Raw genomic sequence first — 5,313 nt, 5'->3', positions numbered from 1 at the left:
ATCTTGGTTTGTGTAGCTCTCCAGCTACCCCAGAATTAAGCCCCACTGATGTTCAGAGCCAGATGTTATGGCAGCTAGTCTTCCCAGTACAAACTGCAGGGCAGGTGTGCCTGATGATCCTCCGGGAGGACCTCCATCTCTGTGATAGCCCTCAGGCTTGTGGGTTGTCATGCTAGGATGTTGTGTCTCTGCCCCTCCTACTTTTCTCAGTGTGGCTTTGTTTTTTTATCTTCAGCTGTGAAAAAGCTGTTCTTCAGGTTTCTTCTCAGAGCAAGTTGTTCTATATGAAGTTGTAGCCTTGGTATGTGCAAAGGAGGAGGTGGCGGCTCATGATCTTCCTCCTCTGCCATCTTCCCAACTGCCTTTACCTGATTGGAGCCTCTCTGCCATCCTGACTCTGGGAAACGCCCATAGAAGAATGGATCTACTGCAGAGGACACTATCTGGTACCCTATTGTCCAGACACCATCACCTGTGGACTCATGGCCAGGGTCACCATCACAGCCACCATCACCCCCCTCTCAGCCAGCGAGGCCTCCCTGGTGTACAGAGACCACCTCTATTCCCACTCCAACTTCAACCGCTTCAGCCACTATGTGGCTGCCGTGGACAAGGTGATGGGGAAGTTCCTGTTGGGGCTGCAGTGAGTCAGTCGCTGACAGACCTGGGCCAAGTACACGATGGCCAGTCTGTGGTCCAACTTCCTGGAGGTGTGTGACCCCCACTGGAGCCCCGGCAACTGCGCGAACTCTGTGCAGTTGGAGAAGGTGTGCAGGGGAAGCCTGGCTAGCTGACTGCCTTTCCACTGGGACACTCCCCCTTTGGGATGTACAGCATGCTGCTCCGGGAGCTCTGTGTGCAGGCCCAGCTCCGCTGGAAGTGGGCACGACTTCTGTGGCCCACAGAGCACTTCTTCCCGTTGGCCTTTGCACTCCATTGGCTTCCCCAGCACATCTGACCACAAGCACGGCTGGAGTGATGACCTCGCTGGCCCCCTGCAGGGGGCACTGGTGGCCGGCCTCACCATTTGCTTTCAAGTCCCAGCCATCGCAGGAGGAGGAGCTGGGAAGGGAAGCCTAAGCTGTCACTGGCGCTGACCCTGCTCGAGGCTGACTGCAACCACTATACTACCTGGCCTCCTCCTCCTGAGACAGGACCTGGTGGGACGACAGGACGTCCTGGTGGGACGACAGCTGAGTAGTAGTATAGTCAGAGTAGCTGGTTGCAATACTGTGATTTGGAGATATGGGGAGAGCGATGCACTCTTTTCCCTGGCCTCGCTCTGTGTCTCTTCATCTTGCTGTTGATTCATATTTATTACATCTTAAATAAATTGGTAAATTAAAAAAAAACAAAACCAAACACCCCTAAATAACAACAAAACCCTATACTAAATTGTTTTGGATTCAGTGAGGGCTAGTTATACTGTTTTATTACTATATCAGTTATTATAGTAATAATAGCTATTTTCACAGAAGCTTACTAATATGCTTCTTAACTGAGAAGCTACCATGAGAAATCTCACTAATATTATTATAATTAATAATAGATTCTTTTGATGTTTTGAACACATTATAATAACATTGATTTTCAAAAACATAATTTTTTTCCTAATTGAAAAAGCAGTACTCGGGGCATCTGAGTGGCTCAGTTGGCGGAGGGCCTGCTTTTGGTTCAGGTCATGATACTGGAATCCGTGGATTGAGCCCCATGTGGCTTCATAGAGTCTGCTTCTCCCTCTGCCCCTCACCCTGATTGTGCTCACTCTCTCTCTCAAATTCATAAAATCTTTTAAAAAGAAAAGAAAAAACAATACTTATTCATAAGAAATTCCAAGGAGTATAGAAATATATAGGAAAAATCAATTAATTTCATCCCTAAAAATAGCCCTATTTTTTTAAAAAATGATTTATTTATTTATTTAAGAGTGTGTGCGTGGGGGGAGGGGCAGAGGGAAAGAATCTCAAGCTGACTCCTCCCTGAGATTATGACCTGAGGGGAAATTAAGAGTGAGTGGCTTAACTTCTTAACTGAAGGAGCTAAAAATAGCCCCTATTAACAGTTTGGACTATCTTTCTTCAGATCTTTTTCTATGCATTTACCAACATATACAATAATTATTATTTTACTTAAACGTGATTCTACTATACATCCTGCTTTGAAATTTGCTTTTGTTCTTTTGATATCTAAAGATAACTGTCAATACTTAAACATCCACTTTATTTAGTGACAGGATAGTTTCTATTATATGAATCTACCATTATTTGTCTACACCCACCCACTTCCATTTGACAAATATATATGTTATATATATATATATTTTTTTTAGTTATAATTTTCAAGGTTCCTTAAATGTCATCTTAATGACAAACAGCTACTTTAAAAAGTGCAATAAGACACAAAAAGAGAAAAAAATTAAAACAAGTGAGTCAATGTTTGTTTAAGCAATGATAAATCTTGGTGTATCCTGGGAATTTCTGGCCAGAGCTCTATAGACAATTGGCCCAGCTGATGCAATTATAATGCAACCATATGTCAATGATGCAAGTGTGTAAAATTGCAAACAAATGTCTTTGTTTTAAGGAACTCATGGCATAACCACTTTAGAGACTGTTCATATTAGGGCTCTATCGGGTTTTCAAGTCTAGAGAGCTACCTAGAGGCCTTGTTGTGATCTCATGAACCAGCAAGGAAACAGCCCCCTGGGCTTCTGCTTCCCTTTCATTGTCTTTATTTTGACCAGTCAGTGGCAGCAGCCCTAGAATCTTTAATCTCTCAAACCTAAAGAAAGAGTTGTATTGCAAATCGCTAAATGGATCAAGATTTAATATAGATGAGGTTCCAGACAGAACAAGTGTTAAGATTTATGTGATCTGCAACATGTCTTGAAGCTCTACAAGTCTGATTAAAAAGGGAGCTAGAGGGCTTTGGGGGGAAGGCCACCTCTAATAGCTCCCTGTGCTCAACTAGGAAAGACCAAGCAAACATGGCTTGGCAATGCCCCCCGTGCAAAACTAGAACGTAAATCCATGGCTGGGCTGCTCCCAGCCAGGCTTTTACCAATTTACCCCTTTCCAAATGAGTATAAAAAGCAGGAAGTACGCTGGTACTTGGGAATTTCATGAATGCCATTAGCTTTGTTGAATTTGGATTCCTTTATAGGAAATGTTCTAATATGTTCTAACCATTGCCTCATTTAGAGCTACACATTAATGGGACGAATGCTACAGATGGGACTTTAGAATAATTTTTAAAAATCAGTATGTCACTAGATATGAATAAAATGTAAGTCCGTATTACATCCCAGATGACCCACAGTATGCGCAGGCAGTAATGACAAGGTTGCAAAGAAATTAGCAAGAAGAATATTAATAGCCAACTTTTACACAGCCTTCTGTGCCAGACTCTATTCTAGGCATTTTACATGAATTTCCTCATTTAAATCTCACAAGGATCTTATGAATTTAGGTGTGGTTCTTATTCATCTTTCATAGTTGAAGAAGCTAAAGCATGGAGAAGTTGATAAACTGGCCCAGAGTCACATACCCAATAAGGGTAGAGTGGTGATTCAAACCCAGGCAGTCTACCTCTGGAGTCTGCACAGTTAGCCACTAGTATGTCTGAGAAATTTAAAACTTCAAAGTCAAGATCAGATCAGCTGTGGTGCAGTGAGCACCCCCAGAGCCCTGATAAGGTCTTGCAATTCCATCTCCCATGAAAAGGAGCCAGGTCTGGGGCAGGAAATGAACAAGTGAAACTGGAAACATCTTGTTATATAGACAGTTGAGGAAGCTATCAAAGACTACTAGGATTGTTCCAAAAGAGCACAGAAGCCAACCTAACGAGGTTCCCACTGGCCAAAGATGGGACTTTTTGAAGGCAGTAAGTTGAAACATCAAATATGTTTAAGTCTATGAGTTCATAATAATGCTCAAAAAATTGGTCACATTTAGAAGATAACTGGTAGGTAATTATTGATTTGAAAACCGGTAAATGAATTCTATTGTTTTTCTAACCTTTTGATGTGAATCACATCCCTGAGTAACTGAGTAAAGCACGAGGTGAAGCTTCCCTTATAGAAGTATTCCAGCTGCTAAATGTCAAAGGAATGATGAAATTAGAGTATCACCTTTCTGTAACCCCTAAAGAACTAATGTGTCTAGACCTTGAATATCCCTGTTTATAAAACAAGAAAAAGACAACCAAACAATATTTACCCCTTCTTGGAAAAAGGAAGAACACACCAACACCCATAAAAAGTCCTACCCAAAAGTCCAAATTTCATAAAGATTCTCATTCTCTTAATTTAAGAGAAAGTATAGAGGACAGAGGAACATGTTACACTCTACCATGGGAATGCAAACAGCAAAAAAACAGACTGTGGGAAACTCTACAGGACAAAGGACCTGATTTCTTCAATAAATTATTTATGAGAAACAAGGAGGGAAGGGGAAACCTATAGATTAAAAGAGACTCAAAAGGCATATCAACCAATGGCAATGTGTGGGCCTTATTTAAATCTTAATATTTTTCCAGACTGTAAAGAAACTATATTTATGAAATTACATTTATGAGAGTTGGTAATTTGCCCAATGACTGAATATTTGATAATGTTCAAGAACTATCGGTAATATCTCCAGGTATAATGGTATGTGTGTGTGTGTGTGTGTATATATATATATATATTAATTTATTTTAAAGTCTTCTCTTTTACTGATGACATAGTAAGCTCTCTCTGGGATTTGCCTCCAGATAATATGCAATGAAGTTGGGGGTAGAGGTGAAACAGGATTGGCCATGAGTTGATAATTATTGAAGTAGGTTGGGTCATATAGGTTTATTAATGTTCTTTCTACCGTTGTATATGTTTGGAAAATTTAAATAAAATGTTGTCTTTAAATGTAGTAAGTAATTTTGGGGCTACTACACAAGGTACACACTATTTCTGATCAAAGAATACATGAACGATTCAGCCCCAAATACATTACGTATGAAGATGAAACAAACCTTACGCTCATGACTTTAATGTATACCTTTCCTGGGCTATGTAATGGAAAAAGATTAATTTTAGTAGCTATTGTTAAATTAAAGTGTGAAAACCCTCAGCTAGAAATAGAAAGATAAAAACCAGATGGTACTGTTTCATGAAATATCATCAGCAATAATTTATAATAGTTTGGTAGCTATTGTTTGAAGAGATTCATTTACCAATGAAATGCTTGAATTTTAAATCCAAGTTGATGAATTACCCTTAAGTCTTCACCACAATGTCACAAACCCTTGTTAGGGATCTACTCTGTGCTAGGTGCTGGG

The 5,313-nt window shown here is 40.4% G+C and overlaps 1 pseudogene; it reads left to right on the top strand.

The window, feature by feature from the left end:
* The first annotated feature begins 241 nt into the window (after positions 1–241).
* LOC144323082 (phospholipid phosphatase 2 pseudogene) lies at positions 242–4,900 on the top strand (annotated as a pseudogene).
* Positions 4,901–5,313: the final 413 nt, after the last annotated feature.

Source organism: Canis aureus, chromosome 11, assembly GCF_053574225.1.
Source record: "Canis aureus isolate CA01 chromosome 11, VMU_Caureus_v.1.0, whole genome shotgun sequence".
In the NCBI taxonomy this organism is placed as follows: domain Eukaryota; kingdom Metazoa; phylum Chordata; class Mammalia; order Carnivora; family Canidae; genus Canis; species Canis aureus.
The sequence above is the reverse complement of the archived record's forward strand: the minus strand, read 5'-3'. Positions and strand labels throughout refer to the sequence as shown.